At 34.1% G+C, this 16,281-nt stretch overlaps 1 pseudogene; it reads left to right on the forward strand.

Annotated features, from left to right (window-relative positions):
• LOC139866680 (lignin-forming anionic peroxidase-like) overlaps positions 1-14,727 on the forward strand; it is an 84,352-nt pseudogene extending 69,625 nt beyond the window's left edge.
• The last annotated feature ends 1,554 nt before the right edge of the window (positions 14,728-16,281 follow it).

Genomic DNA, 16,281 nt, shown 5'->3' on the forward strand with positions numbered 1-16,281 from the left:
AAAAACTATGATAAACTTTGATTTAAAAGTTGTTATTCTGAGAAAATGATTTTTATTATGAACATGAAACTATATCCAAAAATTATGGTTAAACTCAAAGTGGAAGTATGTTTTCTAAAATGGTCATCTAGACGTCGTTCTTTCGACTGAAATGACTACCTTTACAAAAACGACTTGTAACTTATTTTTCGACTAGAAACCTATACTTTTTTTGTTTAGATTCATAAAATAGAGTTCAATATGAAACCATAGCAATTTGATTCACTCAAAACGGATTTAAAATGAAGAAGTTATGGGTAAAACAAGATTGGATAATTTTTCTCATTTTAGCTACGTGAAAATTGGTAACAAATCTATTCCAACCATAAATTAATCAACTTGTATTATATATTATGTAATCTTGAGATACCATAGACACGTATACAATGTTTCGACCTATCATGTCGACACATCTATATATATTTCGGAACAACCATAGACACTCTATATGTGAATGTTGGAGTTAGCTATACAGGGTTGAGGTTGATTCCAAAATATATATAGTTTGAGTTGTGATCAATACTGAGATACGTATACACTGGGTCGTGGATTGATTCAAGATAATATTTATCGATTTATTTCTGTACATCTAACTGTGGACAACTAGTTGTAGGTTACTAACGAGGACAGCTGACTTAATAAACTTAAAACATCAAAATATATTAAAAGTGTTGTAAATATATTTTGAACATACTTTGATATATATGTATATATTGTTATAGGTTCGTGAATCAACCAGTGGCCAAGTCTTACTTCCCGACGAAGTAAAAATCTGTGAAAGTGAGTTATAGTCCCACTTTTAAAATCTAATATTTTTGGGATGAGAATACATGCAGGTTTTATAAATGATTTACAAAATAGACACAAGTACGTGAAACTACATTCTATGGTTGAATTATCGAAATCGAATATGCCCCTTTTTATTAAGTCTGGTAATCTAAGAATTAGGGAACAGACACCCTAATTGACGCGAATCCTAAAGATAGATCTATTGGGCCTAACAAACCCCATCCAAAGTACCGGATGCTTTAGTACTTCGAAATTTATATCATATCCGAAGGGTGTCCCGGAATGATGGGGATATTCTTATATATGCATCTTGTTATTGTCGGTTACCAGGTGTTCACCATATGAATGATTTTTATCTCTATGTATGGGATGTGTATTGAAATATGAAATCTTGTGGTCTATTGTTACGATTTGATATATATAGGTTAAACCTATAACTCACCAACATTTTTGTTGACGTTTTAAGCATGTTTATTCTCAGGTGATTATTAAGAGCTTCCGCTGTCGTATACTTAAATAAGGACAAGATTTGGAGTCCATGCTTGTATGATATTGTGTAAAAACTGCATTCAAGAAACTTATTTTGTTGTAACATATTTGTATTGTAAACCATTATGTAATGGTCGTGTGTAAACAGGATATTTTAGATTATCATTATTTGATAATCTACGTAAAGCTTTTTAAACCTTTATTGATGAAATAAAGGTTATGGTTTGTTTAAAAATGAATGCAGTCTTTGAAAAACGTCTCATATAGAGGTCAAAACCTCGCAACGAAATCAATTAATATGGAACGTTTTTAATCAATAAGAACGGGACATTTCACATCCAACCTCAAGAAATCTTTGTTTCTTACAGTAGGTTATCATTCTAATACAAGGTAATAATCATATTCAAACTTTGGTTCAATTTCTATAACTATAACAATCTTATTTCAAGTGATGATCTTACTTGAACTTGTTTTCGTGTCATGATTCTGCTTCAAGAACTTCGAGCCATCCAAGGATCCGTTGAAGCTAGATCCATTTTTCTCTTTTCCAGTAGGTTTATCCAAGGAACTTAAGGTAGTAATGATGTTCATAACATCATTCAATTCATACATATAAAGCTATCTTATTCGAAGGTTTAAACTTGTAATCACTAGAACATAGTTTAGTTAATTCTAAACTTGTTCGCAAACAAAAGTTAATCCTTCTAACTTGACTTTTAAAATCAACTAAACACATGTTCTATATCTATATGATATGCTAACTTAATGATTTAAAACCTGGAAACACGAAAAACACCGTAAAACCGGATTTACGCCGTCGTGGTAACACCGCGGGCTGTTTTGGTTTAGTTAATTAAAAACTATGATAAACTTTGATTTAAAAGTTGTTATTCTGAGAAAATGATTTTTATTATGAACATGAAACTATATCCAAAAATTATGGTTAAACTCAAAGTGGAAGTATGTTTTCTAAAATGGTCATCTAGACGTCGTTCTTTCGACTGAAATGACTACCTTTACAAAAACGACTTGTAACTTATTTTTCCGACTATAAACCTATACTTTTTATGTTTAGATTCATAAAATAGAGTTCAATATGAAACCATAGCAATTTGATTCACTCAAAACGGATTTAAAATGAAGAAGTTATGGGTAAAACAAGATTGGATAATTTGTCTCATTTTAGCTACGTGAAAATTGGTAACAAATCTATTCCAACCATAACTTAATCACCTTGTATTGTATATTATGTAATCTTGAGATACCATAGACACGTATACAATGTTTCGACCTATCATGTCGACACATCTATATATATTTCGGAACAACCATAGACACTCTATATGTGAATGTTGGAGTTAGCTATACAGGGTTGAGGTTGATTCCAAAATATATATAGTTTGAGTTGTGATCAATACTGAGATACGTATACACTGGGTCGTGGATTGATTCAAGATAATATTTATCGATTTATTTCTGTACATCTAACTGTGGACAACTAGTTGCAGGTTACTAACGAGGACAGCTGACTTAATAAACTTAAAACATCAAAATATATTAAAAGTGTTGTAAATATATTTTGAACATACTTTGATATATATGTATATATTGTTATAGGTTCGTGAATTAACCAGTGGCCAAGTCTTACATCCTGACGAAGTAAAAATCTGTGAAAGTGAGTTATAGTCCCACTTTTAAAATCTAATATTTTTGGGATGAGAATACATGCAGGTTTTATAAATGATTTACAAAATAGACACAAGTACGTGAAACTACATTCTATGGTTGAATTATCGAAATCGAATATGCCCCTTTTTATTAAGTCTGGTAATCTAAGAATTAGGGAACAGACACCCTAATTGACGCGAATCCTAAAGATAGATCTATTGGGCCTAACAAACCCCATCCAAAGTATCGGATGCTTTAGTACTTCGAAATTTATATCATATCCGAAGGGTGTCCCGGAATGATGGGGATATTCTTATATATGCATCTTGTTAATGTCGGTTACCAGGTGTTCACCATATGAATGATTTTTATCTCTATGTATGGGATATGTATTGAAATATAAAATCTTGTGGTCTATTATTATGATTTGATATATATAGGTTAAACCTATAACTCACCAACATTTTTGTTGATGTTTTAAGCATGTTTATTCTCAGGTGATTATTAAGAGCTTCCGCTGTCGCATACTTAAATAAGGACGAGATTTGGAGTCCATGCTTGTATGATATTGTGTAAAAACTGCATTCAAGAAACTTATTTTGTTGTAACATATTTGTATTGTAAACCATTATGTAATGGTCGTGTGTAAACAGGATATTTTAAATTATCATTATTTGATAATCTACGTAAACCTTTTTAAACCTTTATTGATGAAATAAAGGTTATGGTTTGTTTTAAAATGAATGCAGTCTTTGAAAAACGTCTCATTTAGAGGTCAAAACCTCGCAACGAAATCAATTAATATGGAACGTTTTTAATCAATAAGAACGGGACATTTCAGTTGGTATCAGAGCGTTGGTCTTAGAGAACCAGAATTTTGCATTAGTGTGTCTTATGGAGTTTGTTAGGATGCATTAGTGAGTCTGGACTTCGACCGTGTTTACTTGAAAAATGATTGCTTAACAAATTTTGTTGGAAACTATATATTTTTAACATGTGAATATTATGTGATATATTAATCTCTTAACGCGTTTGATATTATGTGATAGATGTCTACCTCTAGAACAAGTCCCATTGACTCACCTAATAATAATGAAGATTCAAATGTAAATTGGAATGATTCGTGGACTGATTCACAAGTTCCCGAAGAGGAACCGGAAGAAGAGTCGGAACCAGAAGAAGAATCGAAACCGGAAGAAGAATCGGAACCGGATGAAGAAATAGAACCGGTGGGGGAAATAATAAAACGGTTAAGTAAAAGAAAATCCTCAACCAACCGACCAAGGTTAATTATGGTCAATGGTGTTTCCGCTAAGGAAGCAAAATATTGGGAGGATTACCAATTCTCCGATGAATCGGATTCTGACGAGAATTCCGATGATGTTATAGAAATTACCCCAACTGAATTTAAAAAGGCAAAAGAAAATAATAAGGGAAAGGGCATAAAAATAGAGAAATCTAATTCCAACCCCGATGAACTTTATATGTATCGTCAACCCCCGAAGTCCTTAAGTTGTAACAATGACCCGGGAACCTCTAAACCACCAGGTTTTTCTAAACCAATGTGGAAAACGACGGCTCGTATTAGGGGAACATCATATATCCCTAGAAACTTGGCAAAACGAACCAAAACCAAAGAAGAAGAAACAAGCGAGTCGGAATAAGATAGTTGTATTCGTGTGGTGTAATATATGTAATATAGTGTGCTTATGCTTTATGATATATGTAAAAATTGCTTGTATTAATAAGTATTTTTTTTTTATGAATCTAACTCTTGTCTATTTTACAGTATAAAAACACAAAATGGATAGACAACCCAATATTTTAAGAGACCTACCCGGAGACATGATTGATGAAATCTTGTCTAGAGTCGGTCAGAATTCTTCGACACAACTATTTAAGGCGAGATCAGTTTGTAAGAAATTCGAAGAACGTTCCAAGAATGCCTTGGTATATAAAAGGCTTTCGTTCGAAAGATGGGGGATATCACATTGGGAAATCCATAAGTTACGATGTGTTTACTTTGACGCATATATTGCGGGGAACCCAAATGCTATTTTACGCAATGGGTTAAGAAATTATTTTGACTCAATATATCCGAATATTGGACTTCGTGATTTAGAAAAAGCGGCTAACATGCAACATAAAGAAGCATGTTATGCTTACGGATTAGTAATGTTCGCTTCTCACCAAAGTGAGAACAAGAACATCGGGCTACAACTATTAAACAAAACGTTCCCACAAGTGACGGAGTCGGTAATTAGGGTAAGAAATGAAGTTTTTAGATTGTAACGGGACTGTTGGACATTACGTAACCCTCGTCCCTTTGACGACGTTACAACACGCTGTCTTATCAACGGCCATAACGGTTATGTTCCACAAGACCAAGGATGGGAAGTAATCCTAGTAAAACCAGAATGCATGACTTGTTTCTGGACGTATGAATTACGTGTCTTTATTGCCTTTGCTGAACGACTTGTGTACTAGCTAGAATTATCTTCACAACCATCTTGTATCAAATTTATTGTGTGCTATATTTCATGCTATATGTAAAATAAGCGGTATTGTAAGTTTGTAAAATATTGTGTAAAAGTTTGAACGCGAAATATTATTATAATCAGTTTTTCATATAGAATTGTAGTAGTTGAATTGTATATTAGCTACTAAGTATGAACTTAACGGGTAGGTACTACCCGAATTTAAACTTATAAAACGCTAATATGAAGAAAAAGCTTTTATAAATGAGTTCATATTATGCTACGAAATACTATTAACTACTCTTAATATTCTGTATGATTAACTTGTTCCATTTGACTATTTTGAAGGAAATGGCACCGACTACTCGACACACCGTGAATATGAATGAAGAGGAATTCCGTACTTTTCTAGCTTCAAACATAGCCGCAGTACAGGCTGCGCTACATACCAACAATAACCTTGGATCTAGTAGTACAGGAAATCATGTAGGATGCACCTACAAAGAATTCACTGCCTGCAAACCTTTGGAATTTGATGGAACCGAAGGACCGATCGGATTGAAACGGTGGACCGAGAAGGTCGAATCGGTGTTTGCCATAAGTAAGTGTACTGAAGAGGACAAAGTGAAGTACGCTACACATACCTTCACAGGTTCTGCGTTAACATGGTGGAATACCTATCTAGAGCAAGTGGGACAAGACGATGCGTACGCACTACCGTGGTCAGCATTCAAGCACTTGATGAACGAGAAGTACCGTCCCAGAATCGAGGTCAATAAGCTCAAGACAGAACTTAGAGGGTTACGAACCCAAGGATTTGATATTACCACGTACGAAAGACGATTCACAGAATTGTGCCTATTGTGTCCGGGAGCATTCGAAGATGAGGAAGAGAAGATCGACGCGTTTGTGAAAGGATTACCGGAAAGAATCCAAGAAGATATAAGTTCACACGAGCCCGCCTCCATACAACAGGCATGTAGAATGGCTCACAAACTAGTGAACCAGATTGAAGAAAGAATTAAAGAACAGACTGCTGAAGAGGCCAATGTGAAGCAAGTCAAAAGAAAGTGGGAGGAAAACGGTGATAAGAATCACCAATACAACAACAACAGCAATTACAACAATAATCGCAACAATTATCCCAACAATCGCAACATCAATCGCAACTACAACAAACGGCCCAACAACAACAACAACAACAACAACAGCAACTACAACAATCATCCCAACAACAATAATAATCGCAATAACAACAACAATCAGAAGCAGCTATGCCAAAGGTGTGAAAAGTATCACTCGGGGTTCTGCACCAAATTTTGCAACAAGTGTAAAAGAAATGGTCATAGCGCGGCGAAGTGTGAGGTCTACGGACCAGGGGTTAATAGAACGAAAGGAACAAATGGTGTCGGAACGAGTAATGGCGGAGCAAGTAGTGTCGGAGCAAGTTATGCCAATGTAGTTTGTTATAAATGTGGAAAACCGGGCCACATTATTAGAAATTGCCCGAACCAGGAGAACACGAATGGACAAGGCCGCGGAAGAGTTTTCAATATTAATGCGGCAGAGGCACAGGAAGACCCGGAGCTTGTTACGGGTACGTTTCTTATTGATAATAAATCTGCTTACGTTTTATTTGATTCGGGTGCGGATAGAAGCTATATGAGTAGAGATTTTTGTGCTAAATTAAGTTGTCCATTGACGCCTTTGGATAGTAAATTTTTACTCGAATTAGCAAATGGTAAATTAATTTCAGCAGATAATATATGTCGGAATCGAGAAATTAAACTGGTTAGCGAAACATTTAAGATTGACTTGATACCAGTAAAGTTAGGGAGTTTTGATGTGATAATCGGTATGGACTGGTTGAAAGAAGTGAAAGCAGAGATCGTTTGTTACAAAAATGCAATTCGCATTATACGAGAAAAAGGAAAACCCTTAATGGTGTACGGAGAAAAGGGCAACACGAAGCTACATCTTATTAGTAATTTGAAGGCACAAAAACTAATAAGAAAAGGTTGCTATGCTATTCTAGCACACGTCAAGAAAGTACAAACTGAAGAAAAGAGCATCAATGATGTTCCCGTCGCAAAAGAATTTCCCGATGTATTTTCGAAAGAATTACCGGGATTACCCCCACATCGATCCGTTGAATTTCAAATAGATCTTGTACCAGGAGCTGCACCAATAGCTCGTGCTCCTTACAGACTCGCACCCAGCGAGATGAAAGAACTGCAAAGCCAATTACAAAAACTTTTAGAGCGTGGTTTCATTCGACCAAGCACATCACCGTGGGGAGCTCCTGTTTTGTTTGTCAAGAAGAAAGATGGTACATTCAGGTTGTGTATCGACTACCGAGAGTTGAACAAACTTACCATCAAGAACCGCTACCCACTACCGAGAATCGACAACTTATTTGATCAACTACAAGGCTCGTCTGTTTATTCAAAGATTGACTTACGTTCCGGGTATCATCAAATGCGGGTGAAAGAAGATGATATTCCAAAGACTGCTTTCAGAACACGTTACGGTCATTACGAGTTTATGGTCATGCCATTTGGTTTAACTAATGCACCAGCTGTGTTCATGGACCTTATGAACCGAGTGTGTGGACCATCCCTTGACAAGTTTGTCATTGTTTTCATTGATGACATACTTATTTACTCAAAGAATGACCAAGAACAAGATGAACATTTAAGAAAGGTGTTAGAAGTATTGAGGAAGGAAGAATTGTACGCTAAGTTTTCAAAGTGTGCATTTTGGTTGGAAGAAGTTCAATTCCTCGGTCACATAGTGAACAAAGAAGGTATTAAGGTGGATCCGGCAAAGATAGAAACTGTTGAAAAGTGGGAAACCCCGAAAACTCCGAAACACATACGCCAGTTTTTAGGACTAGCTGGTTACTACAGAAGGTTCATCCAAGACTTTTCCAGAATAGCAAAACCCTTGACTGCATTAACGCATAAAGGGAAGAAATTTGAATGGAATGATGAACAAGAGAAAGCGTTTCAGTTATTGAAGAAAAAGCTAACTACGGCACCTATATTGTCATTGCCTGAAGGGAATGATGATTTTGTGATTTATTATGACGCATCAAAGCAAGGTCTCGGTTGTGTATTAATGCAACAAACAAAGGTGATTGCTTATGCGTCTAGACAATTGAAGATTCACGGACAAAATTATATGACGCATGATTTGGAATTAGGCGCGGTTGTTTTTGCATTAAAGACTAGGAGGCACTACTTATATGGGGTTAAAAGTATTATATATACCGACCACAAAAGTCTTCAACACATATTTAATCAGAAACAACTGAATATGAGGCAGCGTAGGTGGAATGAATTATTTTATGATTACGACTTTGAGATTCGTTACCACCCGGGGAAGGCAAATGTGGTAGCCGATGCCTTGAGCAGGAAGGACAGAGAACCCATTCGAGTAAAATCTATGAATATAATGATTCATAATAACCTTACTACTCAAATAAAGGAGGCGCAACAAGGAGTTTTAAAATAGGGAAATTTAAAGGATGAAATACCCAAAGGATCGGAGAAGCATCTTAATATTCGGGAAGACGGAACCCGGTATAGGGCTGAAAGGATTTGGGTACCAAAATTTGGAGATATGAGAGAAATGGTACTTAGAGAAGCTCATAAAACCAGATACTCAATACATCCTGGAACGGGGAAGATGTACAAGGATCTCAAGAAACATTTTTGGTGGCCGGGTATGAAAGCCGATGTTGCTAAATACGTAGGAGAATGTTTGACATGTTCTAAGGTCAAAGCTGAGCATCAGAAACCATCAGGTCTACTTCAACAACCCGAAATCCCAGAATGGAAATGGGAAAACATTACCATGGATTTCATCACTAAATTGCCAAGGACTGCAAGTGGTTTTGATACTATTTGGGTAATAGTTGATCGTCTCACCAAATCAGCACACTTCCTGCCAATAAGAGAAGATGACACAGTCGTCTCCAGACATGGAATACCAATCTCTATTATCTCTGATAGGGATGGCAGATTTATTTCAAGATTCTGGCAGACATTACAGCAAGCATTAGGAACTCGTCTAGACATGAGTACTGCCTATCATCCACAAACTGATGGGCAGAGCGAAAGGACGATACAAACGCTTGAAGACATGCTACGAGCATGTGTTATTGATTTCGGAAACAGTTGGGATCGACATCTACCGTTAGCAGAAATTTCCTACAACAACAGCTACCATTCAAGCATTGAGATGGCGCCGTTTGAAGCACTTTATGGTAGAAAGTGCAGGTCTCCGATTTGTTGGAGTGAAGTGGGGGATAGACAGATTACGGGTCCGGAGATTATACAAGAAACTACCGAGAAGATCATCCAAATTCAACAACGGTTGAAAACCGCCCAAAGTCGACAAAAGAGCTACGCTGACATTAAAAGAAAAGATATAGAATTTGAAATTGGAGAGATGGTCATGCTTAAAGTTGCACCTTGGAAAGGCGTTGTTCGATTTGGTAAACGAGGGAAATTAAATCCAAGGTATATTGGACCATTCAAGATTATTGATCGTGTCAGACCAGTAGCTTACCGACTTGAGTTACCTCAACAACTCGCGGCTGTACATAACACTTTCCACGTCTCGAATTTGAAGAAATGTTTTGCTAAAGAAGATCTCACTATTCCGTTAGATGAAATCCAAATCAACGAAAAACTTCAATTCATCGAAGAACCCGTCGAAATAATGGATCGTGAGGTTAAAAGACTTAAGCAAAACAAGATACCAATTGTTAAGGTTCGATGGAATGCTCATAGAGGACCCGAGTTCACCTGGGAGCATGAAGATCAGATAAAGAAGAAATACCCGCATCTATTTCCAGAAGATTCGTCAACACCTTCAACAGCTTAAAATTTCGGGACGAAATTTATTTAACGGGTAGGTACTGTAGTGACCCGAACTTTTTCATGTTTATATATATTAATTGAGATTGATATTTACATGATTAAATGTTTCCAACATGTTAAGCAATCAAACTTGTTAAGACTTGATTAATTGAAATATGTTTCATATAGACAATTGACCACCCAAGTTGACCGGTGATTCACGAACGTTAAAACTTGTAAAAACTATATGATGACATATATATGGATATATATATATATATAGTTAACATGATACTATGATAAGTAAACATATCATTAAGTATATTAACAATGAATTACATATGTAAAAACAAGACTACTAACTTAATGATTTTTAAACGAGACATATATGTAACGATTATCGTTGTAAAGACATTTAATGTATATATATCATATTAAGAGATATTCATACATGATAATATCATGATAATATAATAATTTAAAATCTCATTTGATATTATAAACATTGGGTTAACAACATTTAACAAGATCGTTAACCTAAAGGTTTCAAAACAACACTTACATGTAACGACTAACGATGACTTAACAACTCAGTTAAAATGTATATACATGTAGTGTTTTAATATGTATTTATACACTTTTGAAAGACTTCAATACACTTATCAAAATACTTATACTTAACAAAAATGCTTATAATTACATCCTCGTTCAGTTTCATCAACAATTCTACTCGTATGCACCCGTATTCGTACTCGTACAATACACAGCTTTTAGATGTATGTACTATTGGTATATACACTCCAATGATCAGCTCTTAGCAGCCCATGTGAGTCACCTAACACATGTGGGAACCATTATTTGGCAACTAGCATGAAATATCTCATAAAATCACAAAAATATGAGTAATCATTCATGACTTATTTACATGAAAACAAAATTACATATCCTTTATATCTAATCCATACACCAACGACCAAAAACACCTACAAACACTTTCATTCTTCAATTTTCTTCATCTAATTGATCTCTCTCAAGTTCTATCTTCAAGTTCTAAGTGTTCTTCATATATTCTACAAGTTCTAGTTACATAAAATCAAGAATACTTTCAAGTTTGCTAGCTCACTTCCAATCTTGTAAGGTGATCATCCAACCTCAAGAAATCTTTGTTTCTTATAGTAGGTTATCATTCTAATACAAGGTAATAATCATATTCAAACTTTGGTTCAATTTCTATAACTATAACAATCTTATTTCAAGTGATGATCTTACTTGAACTTGTTTTCGTGTCATGATTCTGCTTCAAGAACTTCGAGCCATCCAAGGATCCGTTGAAGCTAGATCCATTTTTTTCTTTTCCAGTAGGTTTATCCAAGGAACTTAAGGTAGTAATGATGTTCATAACATCATTCGATTCATACATATAAAGCTATCTTATTCGAAGGTTTAAACTTGTAATCACTAGAACATAGTTTAGTTAATTCTAAACTTGTTCGCAAACAAAAGTTAATCCTTCTAACTTGACTTTTAAAATCAACTAAACACATGTTCTATATCTATATGATATGCTAACTTAATGATTTAAAACCTGGAAACACGAAAAACACCGTAAAACCGAATTTACGCCGTCGTAGTAACACCGCGGGCTGTTTTGGTTTAGTTAATTAAAAACTATGATAAACTTTGATTTAAAAGTTGTTATTCTGAGAAAATGATTTTTATTATGAACATGAAACTATATCCAAAAATTATGGTTAAACTCAAAGTGGAAGTATGTTTTCTAAAATGGTCATCTAGACGTCGTTCTTTCGACTGAAATGACTACCTTTACAAAAATGACTTGTAACTTATTTTTTCGACTATAAACCTATACTTTTTCTGTTTAGATTCATAAAATAGAGTTCAATATGAAACTATAGCAATTTGATTCACTCAAAACGGATTTAAAATGAAGAAGTTATGGGTAAAACAAGATTGGATAATTTTTCTTATTTTAGCTACGTGAAAATTGGTAACAAATCTATTCCAACCATAACTTAATCACCTTGTATTCTATATTATGTAATATTGAGATACCATAGACACGTATACAATGTTTCGACCTATCATGTCGACACATCTATATATATTTCGGAACAACCATAGACACTCTATATGTGAATGTTGGAGTTAGCTATACAGGGTTGAGGTTGATTCCAAAATATATATAGTTTGAGTTGTGATCAATACTGAGATACGTATACACTGGGTCATGGATTGATTCAAGATAATATTTATCGATTTATTTCTGTACATCTAACTGTGGACAACTAGTTGTAGGTTACTAACGAGGACAGCTGACTTAATAAACTTAAAACATCAAAATATATTAAAAGTGTTGTAAATATATTTTGAACATACTTTGATATATATGTATATATTGTTATAGGTTCGTGAATCAACCAGTGGCCAAGTCTTACTTCCTGACGAAGTAAAAATCTGTGAAAGTGAGTTATAGTCCCACTTTTAAAATCTAATATTTTTGGGATGAGAATACATGCAGGTTTTATAAATGATTTACAAAATAGACACAAGTACGTGAAACTACATTCTATGGTTGAATTATCGAAATCGAATATGCCCCTTTTTATTAAGTCTGGTAATCTAAGAATTAGGGAACAGACACCCTAATTGACGTGAATCCTAAAGATAGATCTATTGGGCCTAACAAACCCCATCCAAAGTACCGAATGCTTTAGTACTTCGAAATTTATATCATATCCGAAGGGTGTCCCGGAATGATGGGGATATTCTTATATATGAATCTTGTTAATGTCGGTTACCAGGTGTTCACCATATGAATGATTTTTATCTCTATGTATGGGATGTGTATTGAAATATGAAATCTTGTGGTCTATTATTATGATTTGATATATATAGGTTAAACCTATAACTCACCAACATTTTTGTTGATGTTTTAAGCATGTTTATTCTCAGGTGATTATTAAGAGCTTCCGCTGTCGCATACTTAAATAAGGACGAGATTTGGAGTCCATGCTTGTATGATATTGTGTAAAAACTGCATTCAAGAAACTTATTTTGTTGTAACATATTTGTATTGTAAACCATTATGTAATGGTCGTGTGTAAACAGGATATTTTAAATTATCATTATTTGATAATCTACGTAAAGCTTTTTAAACCTTTATTGATGAAATAAAGGTTATGGTTTGTTTTAAAATGAATGCAGTCTTTGAAAAACGTCTCATTTAGAGGTCAAAACCTCGCAACGAAATCAATTAATATGGAACGTTTTTAATCAATAAGAACGGGACATTTCAATAGAGGTCAAATACCTCGCGATGTAACCAAATGTAATGTATTCATCCAGAGGGATTAGGACGGGGCATTAGACATTTCCTAACAAGAATTCTGTTAGAGGTTACGAAGTAATAGAAGCTGCAAAGTCCGAGGTTGAGAAACTATGTCCTGGTGTTGTATCATGTGCTGATGTACTGACTTTGGCTGCCCGTGATGCATCTGAAATGGTTGGTGGTCCATCTTGGTCAGTTAAGCTAGGAAGAAGAGATTCAACCACAGCTAACATTGTTCTAGCCGAAAGTGGTGTTCTTCCTGGTTTCTCAGCTCCACTGCAATCACTTTTTCCACCTTTAATGATGTTGGACTCAACACAAGGGACATGGTTGCACTATCAGGTGATTATTTATTACACAATATAATTTGGATTATAAAAATATTATGACTTAGTAATTGTTTTTTAGAAAAAAAAAAACATTATGATTTACTAAATGTTACTCCCCGTCTCAAATTAAATGTCTTTGGTGTATTTTACGTAAAATTAAGAGTCTAAACTCACTTTATCCCTTACTTTAGACATAGACTTCGTGTAAAAGTATAGTTAATGGTAAAAAGGTTAATTTTCTACTCATATTATTTAAAGGGGAGACTTATCTTGCGATGAATAGAGTATTAATCACCAAACAATTAATAATATATTGATATTGACATGCAGGAGCTCATACTTTAGGGCAAGCTCAATGCTTTACATTTCGCGACAGGATATATAGCAATGGACCAAATATAGATGCTGGATTTGCTAGCACTCATAGATGTCGTTGCCCTACAATCGATGGGAATACGAATCTAGCATCACTAGATTTGGTGACACCGAATTCGTTTGACAACAACTACTTCAAGAATTTGATACAAAAGAAGGGTCTACTTGAATCAGATCAAGTGCTTTTCAGGGGTGGATCAACTGATAGCATTGTTACGGAATATAGCAACAATCGTAACAAGTTCAATTCTGATTTTGCAGCTGCAATGATCAAGATGAGGGAAATTAAGCCATTAATGGGCCAGGAAGGAGTCATAAGGAGAATTTGTGGTGCTCTTCCTTAGTTGTTTGCCGTTCTTCATATAATACGTTCTTTGATTTATTTGTCACATTCTTTTCAAGTGTAACAAGTGTAATTATGTATACTTTATACTATATACTCTATATAAAATAAATAAAGCCATATTATTGTTAGTTGATCGCACTGTTTGCGTTTTACGTATAAGACAAAAATGCTAGTTTACCATAGAGTATATTCTTTTGGACATATATTCAATCCTTAATTACACCTAAAAATAAAATAGACATAACGTAATTAACTTTCAGAGGGAATTAATCATCGATTCTTTAGAAAAGGCTTTGCTATTTTCTCTTTCCCTTTCTGGTTATTTTTTGTGTTAGGCAATTTGTGTGTTAGTTTTAGTTATTTATTTTCTCCTTAGTCCGGGAAATTTGGTTTTTTCCGGTTGTTTTTGTTGTTGTGCTTCTTAGGCATTGTTTGTTTTATTCATGTTTGGTTCGTGACTTGTATTGTTGGGTTTTTTTTATCATTTGATAAAAGACCACTTTGTTTTATGCTAGTTCATTTATTCGAAAAAGAAACAAATTGACTATAGTACTTGAATGTGTTCCTAAATAGGTGTTGTGTAGATGATTGTTAAAGAAAGTGAGAATCACTAAAATTTCAACAATACTTTCAATCTTTATTCAATTAACCAAAACCAATATTGACAAACAAATAATACAAACTTTGACTGAAGCATCACACCGACAAATTCAGAAACGCAAATTCAAATTTAGAACTGCAAAGAAGAAAGATTATGAATTAAAAGATAGTACCAAATTATATGTAAGTATAAGTCCCAACTAACGCAACTATAATACAACAAGATTCCAAACTGTATATTGTAACAATAATATGTTTAACATTCAAGTTCATATCACGTGCCATCATGTTCCTACACTAATCTTAATTATTTGAAAAGTTTAAATAATAACTAATAAAACTGCAAAAGCATATTATCAACATAACGTATTGTGAACGTAGTTTGTTCTTCAATTTATAGGTATATCTTGTGTACACAAAATAATACAAATGTTCAAAATGATTAATAGATAAAAAGACAAGTCGTTAATTTAAGTCCAAAACTCATTTAAGAATAGTGTGTAATATTACAATATATTATCAGCATAACGTCAACGTCCACTAACCTTTTTTCCCCAAATTTAATTACATGTTAAACAATTAATGTGCAAATAATAAGCAAATGAAGCTACATGGCTTAGTGGTTGACGCAATTATTTGTTTCCTTCCAGACGTAGATTCAATTTCTGTAATTATATTTGTTTTAAAACTATTTAATTAATGTTAGGTTATGTTTGATAAGATTGAATGATTTAACACTGAATTGCTTGTAATCTGAATGATTCAAATTCTCTAAATAAACTTGGTTATGAATGAAAATAAACTACTATCTGATAATCATTTTGAATGAACGGTATGAATTGGAGAAAATTACCTAATTAACGTTTTACATGAATAAAAAAATCAATATATTTATTTTTCAGGTGTTTTGGATATGATTTGAGTATGTATAATATTACAAAAAATCCAGGTG

Source organism: Rutidosis leptorrhynchoides, chromosome 9, assembly GCF_046630445.1.
Source record: "Rutidosis leptorrhynchoides isolate AG116_Rl617_1_P2 chromosome 9, CSIRO_AGI_Rlap_v1, whole genome shotgun sequence".
In the NCBI taxonomy this organism is placed as follows: domain Eukaryota; kingdom Viridiplantae; phylum Streptophyta; class Magnoliopsida; order Asterales; family Asteraceae; genus Rutidosis; species Rutidosis leptorrhynchoides.